The sequence below is a fragment of the Harpia harpyja genome, unplaced genomic scaffold (genome assembly GCF_026419915.1).
Source record: "Harpia harpyja isolate bHarHar1 unplaced genomic scaffold, bHarHar1 primary haplotype scaffold_52, whole genome shotgun sequence".
Lineage (NCBI taxonomy): Eukaryota > Metazoa > Chordata > Aves > Accipitriformes > Accipitridae > Harpia > Harpia harpyja.
In genome coordinates, this window is record NW_026293413.1 from 608,084 (window position 1) to 622,983 (window position 14,900).

Below are 14,900 nucleotides of genomic sequence, written 5' to 3' on the forward strand. Positions count from 1 at the left end.
CAAGGACACCCGGGGTCCCGCTGTGCTGTCCTGCAGGCAGCAGCACAAGCCAGGCATGACGCTGTCTGCTCAGCACGCTCTGGGTGTTCTCCATGGGAAGGACAGCATGGGACTGGGCTTGTTGTTCCAGCTTTATTAAAAAAACCCTAAATTTATTAAGATACAGCTGTTTTCCAGAGGAGGATTTCACTTCTTCAGGGCTCACCAGGGGCCAGCAGCACAGCGACTGCAGGCTCCATCCCGATGTTGGCATCTCTCTTATCGGGACGAAGATCTCCTCCGCTGCTGGAGTCCTGACGGAGAGTTCAGGGTCTTTCGCCAAGGGCGGGAGGGCCGCAAGAGAAGGCAGCGGAGCAGCCGTGACCCCCCCACTGCCTGCAGAGACCCCCAGGAGTCCCCTGCAGACCACGGCACCCTGCCCATTCCCCGTCCCCTGCCCCACCAGCCCCTCCTTGCCGTCGCAGATATCCCGCAGCTCCGGTTCCTCGGGTGCCGTGCGGCAAGACCTTGCGGCCAAGGACTGTGGCCCACCGATGAACCTGATGGCCACCGCTGGCAAGGTGGCTCGAGTGTCCCGCAGGTACGGCAGGCTCTGCCGGAGGTCGTCTTCCACCCTCTTCTTGTTGTGCACTAACTAGAAAGAGCACAAGGAACTGGTACGGACCCTCCCAAGTCGGCCGGACCAGTACCTCCTCCCAGTAACCCCTTCCCGCGGCAATCTCCGTCTCCCAGAAAGAGCTGGGAGAGGTTCAGACAGCCGCAGGCAGCGGGGGCCCGGGGATGCTGAGACCCCTCTTTCATATTGCCATATGAGTCACCATTTCCAAAGGGCCGTTTTTAAAGCCTAAAAACAAGGATTTTGGCCCTAAAATGGGGCTTTGGACCCTACAAATGGGTCTTTGGATGCTCATTATATGCCTCGGGCATTAAGGAAATGAGGCCTTGAGCCCTAAGTGAGGGGTTTGTACCTTAAAAAGAGGGTTGGGAGCCTACAACTGAAGTCCTTCAACCCTAGAATCAAAGCTTTGGACCCTAAAAATGAGGCTTTGGGACCTAAGCATGAGGCTTTGAGCCCTAGAAGTGGGCTTTGGACCCTCCAAATGAGGGTTTGGACACTCCAGATGCAGCTTGGACCCTAAAAATGCCTGTCTGGATCCTAAAAAGAGGCTTTGGACCCTGAAAATGAGACTATGCAAACTAACACTGAGCCTCTGCACCCTAAAAATGAAGGTTTTGGAAACTAAAATGAGGCTTTGGAAGGCAAAGCTAAGAGTCTGGAAAGTAAAAATGAGGCTTTGGACTGTATAAATTCGGATTTAGACTCTACAAATGAGGCTTTGGTCCTTCCAGATCAGACTTTGGGGCTTAAAAATGATGCTCTGGGCCCTTAAAATGAGTCTCTGAACCTTAAGAATGGACCTTGGAGCTAATAAATTAGGTTTTGTACTCCATATATGTGGGTCTGGACCTTAAAAATGACTGTTTGCACCCCCCAAAGTAGGCTTTGGTCTTTTAAATTGATGCTTTTTGCCCTAACATTGAGGCTTGCATTATAAAAATAAGGGTTTACACTTGCAAAACTCAGGGTTGAATTTTAAAAATGATGCTTTGTAAAGCACAAAATCGGACTTGCTCACCGTAGCTATCTCCACGGCAGGTTAAATTTCTCGCCGTCTATTGTGTTTTAGTTCCCTTCTCACGCAAACGGTGGTGACAAACAGTACCCAAAAGGCTCTGGTGCTCCCAAACGGCGGCTTGATGGTCTGCGTAACCCACCTCTAGCCGCATCTCAAGGAGCGTAGGAACGGCGTTACAAGTAAATAAGGCAGCGTCCTGCTTTAGGAAGAAAGCGTGTTGGATTTGAAACCCTCGGGTAGGACAGGAGGAGCATGTCTTCTTGGGTCAGCGATGAGCGTCGGCACGTATTATCTGATCCAGAGCTGATGTCTGTCGCTGCTTTAGCTCTGGAATTACTCTGAGACCCAGGAGGCTCCATTTTCCTTAGGCTGTCACCTAAGGGAGTCGAGATAAAGACAGTTTAACAAGCGCAGGGAATAAGAAAGGAAACCAACGGACGTGACAGCAACCACCGACCACCTCTCACCAGCAGGCAGACGCCCAGCCATCTCGGTGCGACGGCTGCCTTGGGAAGACTCCCCCAGTCCCGAATTTCTTGCTGAGCGTGACACTACGTGGAACGGACCGTGGTACCTCGTCGGTCAGCTCGGGGCAGCGGTCTCTGCTGTGTCCCCTCCCAGCCAGCTCGCTGGGGCAGCAGAGCGAGAAACGGAGAAGCCCTTGGTTCTGCATAAGCACCGCTCAGCAGTAGCTAAACATCGGTGCGCTGTCAACGCTCAAAACGGCACCGTGCAAGCTGCGATGACAAAAAAATGACCTGTATCCCAGCACAGAAACCCTTCTGTGCCCGCTCACGATTCCTATTCCTATGAGAAACCCATGAAAAATAGGGCATTTGACTTATCGGGGAGAAATGCAAACACGCTCCCGGTCTCTGGCTGGCATCTGGCTTTACTTGCATGACCTAGAAAGTACGCACAAGTCTACGCGGTTTCTTCTGCACCTTGGGAAAGGCGTCTCTTGCCTCGATTTCCAAGGAGAAACTCCCAAAAGCGGCACCACAGAGGTATTCCTAAACCTCGCTAACTGAGAGCAGGGTAGGGTGGCTTTGGGGGGGGGGCGGGCTGTGCGGCTGGCTATGGGGCAGGCGGTGGGCTTTGGGGTGGGGGGGGTTGCGGGGGGGGTTACTGACGCTGTCCCGTAGCGAATTACAGTGGTCGTGGGGTGACCGTTCAGCGTCCAGCCCCTCCTGGAGCGACTCCGGGCGGAGGGTACGTCAACGGTGAGCGCTGGGGGAGCTGCCCCACGGCGGGGGGGGGACACACAAAACGACCCCGTTCTGCCCCACGGCTCTGTGGGGTCTCTTCTTCCCGGCCCCATGGCTCGACGGGGCCTGGCTCGTTCCCCCCTCCCCCCCCCCAGGTGGAAATGCGGAAAGCTTTGACGAATTTTGTGCAGAGGGAATTCGAAGCGCTGCGGGGCCAGGCCCGGGCCCTGCACGCCGCCTTGTAGCGCGTGGGGTGCCCCGCTCGTGGAGGAACCCGCCCCACGGTGAGACGGCCGGCCCCACGGCGAGACGGCCAGCCCCACGGTGAGACGGCCCCCACGGCCGTCCCTGCAGCCTTACGGGACCCACAGATGGGACGGACTAACCCCACGCTGCGATGGCCGTGGGGCCTGGACGGACGGACAAACGAGCTGCCCCCCTCCCACCCCCAGCTCCCCGTTCCTGTGCATGGTGCCAATAAAAATGGCTGAGCCTCGGGGATCTCCGTACCTGGGTGACAACGGGGGGGTAAAAAGGGACCTGGGGGGGGGGGAAATTGGGATGCTGGGGGGGGGTCCCCGAGAGGGTGGGAGGTGGAGACGAGCGTGGCCTGATCCCACATGTTTATTGAAGCAGAAGCTGGTGTGTTTTTTGGGGGGGGGGGGGAGTTCCCCCACTGTGCACACCTGGGGAAACCCCCCCTGGAAGGGGCAAAAGGGGGGGCTCGGACCCCCTGAAATGGGGTTCAGAGCCCCCCCGTGCCCCCCACCCCCCCGGAGTGCTGCCACAGAGCAGGGGGTCCCCAAACACAGGGTAAGGGGCGGGGGGCTGGAAACACCTTGTCCAAGTTTTGCCCCCACTCCCTGAACTGGGATGGGGGGGGGGAAGGTGTGGCCCGGTGGGTGTGGCCAGGCTTGGCCGAGTCATCACTCCTCCTTCTTGTCCCAGGGGCCATCATGGGCTGCCGGTGAGGGGGGGGGCAGGCAGAGGGGGTGTTAAGGGGTACGAAAGGGGGTTGGGGGGGGGTTGAAAGGGGGTTGGGGGGGGGTCGTAGGGGGTTAGGGGTGCCCCCCCCCCCACCTGCAGGCGCACGTGCTGGTCCAGAAGCCGGTCGTACTCCCACGTCAGCCCCTCGGCCTGGCGCCGCATGGCCTGCACCTCGTTCTCCGCCTTCTCCAGAGCTGTTGGGGGGGGTTGTCTGTGTCAGGGTCACCCCCAAAAAAACCAGCAGTGCCCCCCACACACACCGTAATGCCCCCCCACACCATAATGCCCCCCCGCAGCCCTGCCCGTACTGCGTTTGCTGGCCGCCAGCTCCTCCTTCAGCTTCTCCACCTTGGCCTTGAGGGTCTCGTTCTTGTCGTGGGAGGAGGACGACGGGCCGCCCCCATCACCCCCTGCCTCCTGCAGCTGCTGGCGGGGGGGGGGCACGTCAGGGCCCGAGGCGCCTGGATGCCTCCTTCGCCCCCCCCCGCCTCCCGCCATACCTTCCGCAAGGCATTGTTATCCTCCGTGTAACGGCGGGCGGCTTGGCTGGCGCCTTCCGCCTGTTTCTGGAACGTTTCGCTGGAAGCGCCCAGCACGGCCTGCTGCGAGATGAGGGTGACCAGGCGGCGCAGGAGGCTGCGGGAGGCAGGGTAAGCCGGGCTCCGCGGCACCCCCAGACCCCACCCCCCGATTTGGCCCCCTCCCCCCAAACTCACAAGGAGAGCAGGAGGGCGAAACCGGCCAGGTAGAGGTTGCGCTGGGCTCGGAAAAGCTTCATGTGGAAATGCTCGAGGGCGCCGGGGCTGCTCTGCAGGGCCATCCGCTCCGTCACGTCGTATGAGGAGATTGAAGTAGACGGACGCCTGTAATCTTGAGAGCAGACAGCAGACGACCCCTTATTGCTAAAACACACACATACTTATACTCACATATTCTGCAAAGTCACTGTACACGCGCACAAACATAAAATATGATTGGTTCTATCAACGCTGTACACGCGCATAAACATAAGATATAATTGGTTATACTAACACTGTACACGCGCATAAACATAGGACACAATTGGTTATATTAACTAAAACACGCGAAACTTGTCTCAGTCTAATTGGTCAAGATAAACTGCCGAATTGCGGTTCTTTGTGCCAAGTTCCCTTTATCTTGGAATGTGCACCTGTGTTCTTCTAATTGGCATCTTTCTTTTTTTGTCTTCTTGTTTATTCTGTTCAAGGTCTTCTAAAGGCATCTGGAATGCTCTTGCGACCGTTAGCTAAATATGTGTCCACAGTGGGGGTGGGGGATCGCCACTCGGGGACTAGCTGGGTGTCGGTCGGCGAGTGGTGAGCAATTGCACTGCACATCATTTGTACATTCGAATCCTTTTATTATTACTGTTGTCATTTTATTAGTGTTATCATTATCATTATTAGTTTCTTCTTTTCTGTTCTATTAAACCGTTCTTATCTCAACCCACGAGTTTTACTTCTTTTCCCGATTTTCTCCCCCATCCCACTGGGTGCAGGTTGGGGGGGGAGTGAGTGAGCGGCTGCGTGGTGCTTAGTTGCTGGCTGGGGTTAAACCATGACATCCATAAAAGAAAAAAAACCAACAAACCAACCATGTTACTGGAAAACACCCTTCCACTTACAGGTTTCCAAATCAGCTTCTGCTCTTTTGCCTAGCATTAACATAAATCAGGGAAAAAAGATCCTGCTTCTGGTTTTTAGATAACTTGACCTAACTTAGAAGTCACAACTACTTGTTTTAAAAAAACATTTGTGGATATAAGAAAAGATCCAAGTTGCTGACCTCTTAAGACAGCTTATTTGCATTGTGCTAGACAGTTAGAACTGATGGCCAGGAAATGAGAAAAGGTTTGAAATCCACAAAGGGTGACACTACATACAGCACAAGTTTTGGACACATGAAATGTGTTTCATATCAGTTTTGATTTAAGGATATTCCCATCAGCTTCCTGCTAACATTAAACAAGACAATTTAACACTGGCTTCTTTCAGTTCAATGTCTTTGCTGTGCTTCTAGTGATTCTGGAAGGACATTATAGTTGATTGTAGAGGAAGGACATATAACAAAGTGGTCTGTTAAACAGAGCTGTTGCAGCAAATTCAGCATTACCTTGGTTTTGTTTATGGAAGAGGATGAATGAAAACATCAACCAATCTGCAGCTAATGTTGCTAGCAGAGCCTTGTGCTCTTAAACACAGTGTTCGATTTTTATAGTTCAGGGGCTTAGCTGTACATACATCTCTTTTAATCTAAATCCAAGAGCTGTATGTCAGCATGCAGAGCAGCACAAGTCAAGCTCTGTTTGTAGAAGGTGCTCAAACCTGCTTTAGCTAGCTCACTGCCCAGTTAGGCTGAGCAGGACACCAGGCACCTGGGTTTGGAGGCCCACAAGGTTACTGCCCCTGGAACTCCAAGCACAACAAGGCATCATTTTCACCTCCAACCCTCTGCTTGCCCTGTCTGCTTAGACTTCTTTGCAGTCAGAAGCAGCACAGGACTGACATGGCAGGCCAATATTAAATTAAAAGCAGCATGAGCTTTTTTTTTTTTTTTACACCACAGAACCCTTGCTTTGGAAAGTGAAAAATGGAGAAAGAAACCCCTACTTTGCATTACTAGATGAAACCAGGGGAGAGAAAGGAGTGGGACAGGAGGTGAGGACTGTACTTAATGGATCAAGGGTCTCTACAGAAACACTAGTAGCAAAAGGGGGAGACACATTAAAAAGGTCTCTACAACTCATCATGCTTGTCAAAGAGTTGCAAGAGGCTGTGTCGGCTGGAAATGTTTGTCTCAACATTGCTGCTGCAAAGAGCCTCAACATCCTGTTGCTGTGGGGGAGTACGCGCAAAATGTCCCTGAAGAAACCGCCATATCCGCCTGAAGCTAGCAGTGCCTACCAAGCTGTGCTTGCCCACGAGCAAGGTGAAGAAACCACCGCGAACACCTGGGCATGCGCCCATGGAGGACCACAGGGCGGCACATATGGTAATGAGCTCCGTGGAAATGGGTGGACTTTTCGGAGAAATCGTGGGGACCGGGACAATAAAAGAACTGCGTACTCCTCTCTCAAAAAACTGAAAAGCACCTGAAAAGCAACTGCCACTGAAAAGCAACTGAAGAGAACCTGCAGCGCTTGGAACTGGGACTTTGGCTGGAACCCGGAACCTGGACCCTCCATCACCTGCATCGAGACTGAGTCAACGGGATGTTGCTGGCTTCGTGGTGGTGGTAACTAGTCTTGCTATATCTCTTCCGTTTTCTTGCTTAGGTCTGCCTCTTTTTCCTTTCTTCTTCCCTCTGTCCTGTCGCTATTATCAGTTGTTATAGGAAATAAAACTTGTAAGGTTGTACGGCATCTGACCTCGTTTGTGTCTTAATCTTGCTCTTGGGATCGTTTAAGAACCCTCCCCGATATTGGATCGGGACAAGAGTCCATGTCCAGACCCTAAGGCTAAAGGGATTAATGATGCCATTATTCAAACCAGATATTTTCCTACTTCACATACAGACAACTTCAAATATTAGCTGGGTTAGTCAAGAGATGCTGAGAACTCTTTAACATATCTGACCCACTTCGTCTGGAATGGCATGAGGAAATGCTCAAAGAACAGCTTCAACACTTGATTTTGAAAAGATAGCTTATTACATCTCCTTATTTCTAATTGTTGCCTTTACTTTTCCACTGAGGGAAGATGGATTTCTCTCTCTCAGAGTAGCTTTATCCAACTACAGACATGGCTTTTAGTCATCTAGTGGGTTCCCCCCGCCCCCCTTCTCTATGAGCTCATTTTTCAAACTTTTTTCTATGTGTTTTCCAAAAAGCTGGAGCGCGGGGTATTAGGACTGTGGTCCTATCAACTAGTCTCCCCAGTCAGAACGGCTGTTTACTCGCAAGTGTAACTAGGCCTTGACCTAATTTGCCTCGCCTTGTTTATAGGCATTGTCAACTTCCACTTCTTAAGTAAAAATAGTCATAATGAATATTTTCCTTCTTTTGCTATCATTTTCATAACAAATGCAGAAGGAAAGCCTATGTTTAATTGATGTGCATTACATCTAAATTAAAACACCTACAGCAGCAACTTCCTACATGTTTTACGCATTACTTGCAGTGTACAACTCGCACTTCAGAAAGTTTGCACAACACAAGAATGGGTTTTAGACTTTGCTAGCATCCAAGATCTTTCCAGTGTACAGAAGGCCACCATCTGCCTTTCATTGCCCCATTCTTCCTACAGAGACTATAATTAGAGATTGACATAAAGGACAATATCAATTAGATAGATATTGTTAAGGGCAAATTCTTTTAGGCAATAGCAGATATTATTCAGTTGCTTGGATGTATTACTGAAAATTTGATCTCACAACTTAAAAGTTGAGGAAAATGGCACTTGGAAAGTTTTATTGAGAGAGTTACTTATGCCCAATAGAATTTGTTCCCTTTTTGGTATTAAAAAAAAATAGAAAATAAAAAATCTTACTTCTCTCTCTCAACTGTACCAGGCTGCCAGGCATATACAAAGAAGAGATCTTAAGAGAAAAAGTAGCATGCATGGCATACTACCTATTCATCCATCAGCCTTCTGTTTAAATGAGAAGTCTCTGGCAGTTTAATATTTTACCAACTCTTGCTATGATTTCTCCACCATAGTGAACAGCTCCAGTGTACTTCTGTTCTGAGAGATCCTAATTTTATACAAGAAGTTAAACTGATTTGTTCCAAGTTTTGTCACTTGTTCATAGCTTCACAAAGCTGCAAGCCATTTCTCCTGCATACTCCGAGAGACAACGGATAAGTTTACACTATTACAGTTCAGGGAGTTGCCCTCAGCCATCAGGGCGGTGTATGAGCCTTCACTGTGAATGCGTCTCTCCAACTCATGAGGTCGGCTTGCCTCCAGCCAGGTAGAAATTTATCACTCCAACCTTTTCCACCCTCACCACTTGGGAGGAGGAATGAACGGAAATCAGCTCCTGAACCCCCCAAATTGATAGCACAAAACAAAACAAAACCCCCAAACAACAAACAAACCAAATCCAACCAACCAAGAAAACCCCCAAAACCCCTGACCTTCACTGAAGTAACACCAGCTACACCTTCCATTCCTACCACACAAACTCATGCTAAAAAAAGCCTGCAGACACCTGCTGGCAAGTTAAAGCACCTTGCTCCTGATGCCAGCATTCAGAGAAAGCCACTTTTTTTTCCACCTTGAAGCTGGGTCAGTAGCCTGAGAGCAGTGCCAAGCCACAGCTGCAGGCAGCCCGTACGGCACAGATATTAACTCATCTTCTCTCCAACTTCTTTTATCTCTTCCATGTACGCTTCCTATGCTGTTGCCTCATGATGATGTATTTGGCCTGCTCTTGTCCCTGAATTGTTATTTTCTTGCTTCCTGAATTGGAGATTTTAGACAATCTGTGGGGTGGATCCTGGGTTTTGTTCTGGTTTATCTTTCAGATTTTATAAACACAGTGCACCCTTACAATCTATCTATAACACATATATACCAAAAGGAAGGACTGACCTGACACTGCAATAATAGATAAAAGAGACTCCTCTCTCTCCAATTGAGAGAAAGCAGCTTGGCTATTTGGGCTGACTAAAGTGAAGAAACTCAAAATTGTCATAAGATAACAGTGTTGACTTTTCCAAGAATTTGCTCAATCCGTGTCAACTAAGTTGTTAGAAAAAGAATGCTGCAGGCTGACTTCTATTGGGAAATCAATTTCTACAGCCCTGTTCAGCCAGTAATCAAAAGGGTGGCTCTCCACCTGATCCTTTAATTGTTTTTAATTTTGATAGGTAATTATGGTTTCCTCCCAAAGAGTTCCTTTTTCAGAGTCCTCTTTTCAATCAGGTACTGCAGTTTTATTTTAAATAATTTTACTGCAAGCACAGATCCCCTTTGTTAAAGCAAATTCAAATTAGGCCATTTAAAAATTAACAACCACTTGTATTCTCCACAACTATCTTCTGCATACTTACTTCATTACAAATCAGCTGTTGCAGAAGTGCTACAGCCTCATTTAACAGCTTACCAGTAGTAATACATTGAATTTCTGTAGAATACTTACAGGTCCCAGCCTGGTCTGCCACCTGCTGAGCAAATTGTACTGGCTCTCACTGGATGACCTTCTGGAGTGGAGAGAGGAAAAAGCAAAAAATCCCATTCAGTTTACCTGAAGATAACTTTTTAAAAGACATTCTAAAGTTACAGTTCCTTACCAGTGGTGGGTATTGATAGTCCTTGGGGGCCCAGACAACTTGCTATTGCTGGCTGTCTTCGCACAGGAACCTGATAGCCCTTGTGAATAAATGCAGACAGTTGGAAAATAAGCTCTACTAAAATATAAGAATTGCTGCATATGTTGGAAGAAAGCTTACCTTCTCTTCCAACTAACTGCTGATGGACAGAGAGGAAGATGTAGAAGGTTCAGCGGCAGTCACCAGAGCAGCAGGAGGTGTAAGTCATGAGTGGTGGTGGAGGCGGTGGCGGCTGCTGCTGCTGTTGCTGCCAAATCTGCTGATGGAGCCTTTTTGTGTAGCCAGTTCCATTTTTGAAGTTGTTCACAGCCTAGAGGCAGAAAAACATTTACAAAAAAGGTAAGATGAAACTTCAGCAGATATACGAACAAAAGCCTTCACAGAGGAAAATTACTTGTGTATTCCTGTAAATGCTACCAGTCCTAAAAGAAACCAACGTACAGATATATGAACACATCCCATTAAACACTGATACTAATGACTGGTAACTCAGAGTAACTGTATTTAAAGTAATTCAGTGTTAACGCCGAATTTGAAAGCGAGGCAATCACGTTAAACAAAAGTGTGACCTGAATTTGCCAGATTGCCTCTAAAGAGTTGTAAGCTTCTGTGACAAAAACAGATAATGTATTTGAAAAGTAAATTTAGCCTTATTCAATTACACCTTGCTTAAGGAGATGTAAATTAATATTTTCTTCCCTTTCAGCTTTTTACAAATAGCCTTTTCTTACAAGCACTTTACGTAAATGTCATCGTGTTACCTGGCATAGGCACTTGTTGGTAATTAAAGCATCAGGCGAAACATCTGTCTGATGACATGCTGGGCATGTATGTTCCTCAGATTCCAGTAATGCTGTTCTAATACCTGTGTATAATTAGAATAATCAAAATAGTACTTAGCCAAACTAAGGAAGTTTTGGGGGTTCTAATCAATTATAGAAACACATAAATGATTACTGGGTGAATATGCTCTTGAACTGAGAGCATGAAGCTATAAATGTTTAATAGTGTAAAAAATTTCTAGTATGCAGCAAATAACTATACAGTTTTGATATTTCACTATTGTAACATCTGAAGATGTAGCATAGGCTGTGTCTTGATGTTTCAACTAGTCTTTTTCCCACTATCTAGTACAGCGAGAAGTCCCCAACCTCAAGGTTAATGGATAAAACACATCTCGAAAAACCATTAGTAGGTTCGAGTTCTGAAGGTTTTAACCAACTCTCCCGTGGAGAAGAATGTGGATTAAATGCTTAACTATCCGCCTGTTGCAGACCACTGTAAGTCACCAGAGTTGGCTATATAATTTTGTATGAGAGAAAGGGCTGTGGACAAACTAAATGCATTCAATATCTAATATTGTAATCACCTGCACAGTTAGCCACTCTTCTCATACTCGTCCTTCCGCATGTAAAGAAGATTTAACTCGATATGTAAAAAAGGGGGGAAAGCTTCCTGGCTTTTTTTTCCCCTTTATACGAGAAGAGCGTTTTCGTATTCAATTCATATTAAATATTAAATAGAACTGGTAACAAAGCTACTTGGTTATCTCCTCTTTCTGCTTTCAGAAGATCAGATGTAATGTTTTGAATCAACAAATAAGGGAGTAACACTAACATTCATCAAAATAACTGTTTCCACAGCAGGGAATAACAGCTGCATCAGTCATTATATCCTTACGAATCAGACATAACAACTTGTCTGGAACAGGATCATCATCTGAGGAGGACAAGTACGGCTCCTCTGGTAAAAAGGGAGGCTTTTCCTTCTTTCCTCTAGCATAAGCTTCCCTGGAGGAGGGGTGGGGAAGGAAAAAGAAACAAGTTAAAGATGGGTAAAGGAAAACTTTTCCAAGCTTTGGATTTTATCAAAGGAAGATAGGAGATGGAATTCTTCTCACTCCACATTAGCCTTCTAAAACATAGGCACTTAGTTTAAACTACTTTTCTATAGCCACAACACTGTAAGAGGGAGGGAGGAACAACTTTCTTTCTGCAGAACTCTCCCATTCATTGGATCAACTAAGAAGTAAGCTCAGACTAGGAAAATATTTTTTTGACAGCTAGAAATCAGGTGAAATGAATCCCACCTCTCCTTTGCCAGAGGATAAATGTAAATTGCAGGCTCAGGATAAAGGTAGTCTCTGAGTAATTACATTTAATAAAAGGAAGAAGTCTATGTTACAGCTTCTACAAAAGGAGATCCATGATGGAAAACCAGAAGTGCTATCAAGCGCATTTTAAAACAGCTACTCTTGTCAGCACGCGGTAGTATTTTCTCAGTTTCTAGCAACATGAAAACTTCAGTCTGTTTCACACATGGGATTTAATAAAAGTCAGAGGGGGAGGAAATCTCAGTCCAACAGCTACCTGCTAAATTTGGCAAGAAGCCTTTGAAACAGAAAACAGAAGCAAAATGAGCTTTCAAGGAGAACAACTCCCCTGTAAACACTACTGAAAAGTTTTGCGGAAATACAGATTCTTAGCATACCACAAGTTTAGCCAACTTCCAGGGATATGAGCAGTAGGACCACCCTCTTTCAATATTAGAAAGTATCACAGATTTTCAGGTTAAGATACAATGACAGTGCTTCCTCCCCCATAATGACAGATGCTGACCAACTTGGTTGCATTGCCACTCAGACATTTATGCGTGGTTTCTCTCATTCACTTTTTGGTCAGTCCACTTAGTTCCATACTTATGTATTAATAGTTGGTATTCCATATTTTCCAGAGCTTGTCAGCATAGCACCCTTTGTATTGGCATCTTTCACCTCTATCATGAAACTCCTTGGAATTCCTGTGCTCTTTTGAATTCTGGGAACAGACTCAAAATTTTTGTCCCGTTCAAGAAAAGAGAGGCAGACGTACCTCAAGACCCACACTTCAAATGACATTTCCCTGATTATTTTAAGCAGCAAAAGCCTTTAATCCTCTCCTTTTACCTAGTGTAAGGGTTGCTCAACTGAAATACTTATTTTCCTACATGAATATAGCCAGGATGTTCCAAAAGCTTGAGCAGAGTTTTTAAGTCGCGTGACATTCTTTGCCTTAACTTCAGGTTCCTTAAGGCTGTCATATGCCTTAGCTCACCCTCCACTCAGAGAAGAGACACAAACCCACTGCTCCTCCTCCAAAGCGCATTTCAGAGTGAGAGCTTAAGCCGGTGCTCTGAATCAGTCACTGGAGAAACCTACATTCACCGTCTATAAATGAAGGTTGAATTCATACCTCACATGTATACCTTCAGTGACTAACGTTAAATGGCATGAATACTCAACCAGGGACTTAGTGTAATTAAAACATGCAAATATTCAATAGATGGGGTCAAGAGAAATGCCTTCGTTTTATACAAAATAATAAAAACTGTGAACTGTCAATAAAAAGGGTGGAAACCAGAAAAATTTCCAGTAATACTGAAGTATATAAAAATATGCATGAAAGTTCACAGAGAAAGATCTATGGACGTATTTAATGTCTACGACCTAGAAAGAAAATTTCACCTTTATAATTCCAGCTTTCCCTCGACTTTTGAAGGGCTTTGCAACATTGCCATATAACTCTGCCTTTCACCCCAAGAGAAACAATTCTTAATATGAGTATTCATGTATTTGTTACGTAACTGCCAAGGTAAAACAATTAAAAACTAGAGTAACACCAGAAGTCCCCCACAATCATACCCCATTTGTTGGGCAGTTCTTCATGTAGTGGCCAGGTCTTCCACAAAGAAAGCAAGTATATGATGGCGGAGGTGGGCCCAAGGGTTTCTTCATGTAACTAAGAGCTTTTGGGGAAAAAAAGAAAAAGGTAGGCATGTGTCTCTTGTTAAAACACACATCTCTGCAATTTTCCCATAATCTTCAAAGAACAGCTTTCACATAATCAACACTTACTTGATTGGATCGTATTCACGGCAGGACTGTACCATCAAAGCTTTTATTTCATCTTCTTCGGAAGCATTGGCTTCAGTCAGATTGGCAGTCTGTTTAACAGGTAATTATTTGACATGCGCATTAGAAACACATTTAAGCCCACACAGCCAAAGACAACACCACTCACTCGATCCTGTAAAGAGCAGCACAACGCTAGCTGAGGTTGCATGAAAACAGTGGCTTACGTAAAATATAGCTGTACTGAAGACGCTTTGGGGAGTCCTTGTGCCATTACAGGGTGTATATGTGCCTGTTAATCTACCCGAAAAGAACATCCTTGGGCACTCAAAACCTTACGCTCTCTTTGTGCCTTACATAAAGACTTGTGTAACTAATCCAATTTTCTTCCACGTGGACGTAGGCCATGTGCAGCAAAAATTACACTATCCAGTATTTTTAAGCTGACTTCTAAGCTCCAGACTAGTTGAAGGAGGAGACTTCCACTGTACGCTTAATTGAGAAAGATGTATGCAAGGATCATTATTTACATTTTGCAGCATTAAAATGACACACAACTTAAGATTTGGGGAGGTTGCTTTTGCTTGCTGGAATTCAGTTTCTGACACAGAAGCATTGTTTAACCTTCAGGTGCACAATCTCTCTTAAATCCTCCACAGAGCTGATGGGGATATGGGCATGTCTTGCGTCCCTGAATACCTGGGACTGGGAAAAGGCCTTGCTGGAATGTGTCTTCACGGCCTTAAAAAGGATGAGACATCCAGCAACCATCCTTACCATGTGTATTCTAAGATAAAAAGAAATACTGGCAACACTGTTTATCATGGGGAGGAAGAATACAGCTGGAAAACTGTAAAGAAAACCATGTACCAGCAACACAGGAT

General features: G+C 46.5%; 1 non-coding gene across 1 annotated transcript; it reads left to right on the plus strand.

Moving 5' to 3' along the window:
- The first annotated feature begins 1,900 nt into the window (after positions 1–1,900).
- On the plus strand, positions 1,901–1,985 carry LOC128138517 (small nucleolar RNA SNORD45). The gene has a single exon (XR_008234055.1). It is a non-coding gene; the product is annotated as a small nucleolar RNA SNORD45 (small nucleolar RNA).
- The last annotated feature ends 12,915 nt before the right edge of the window (positions 1,986–14,900 follow it).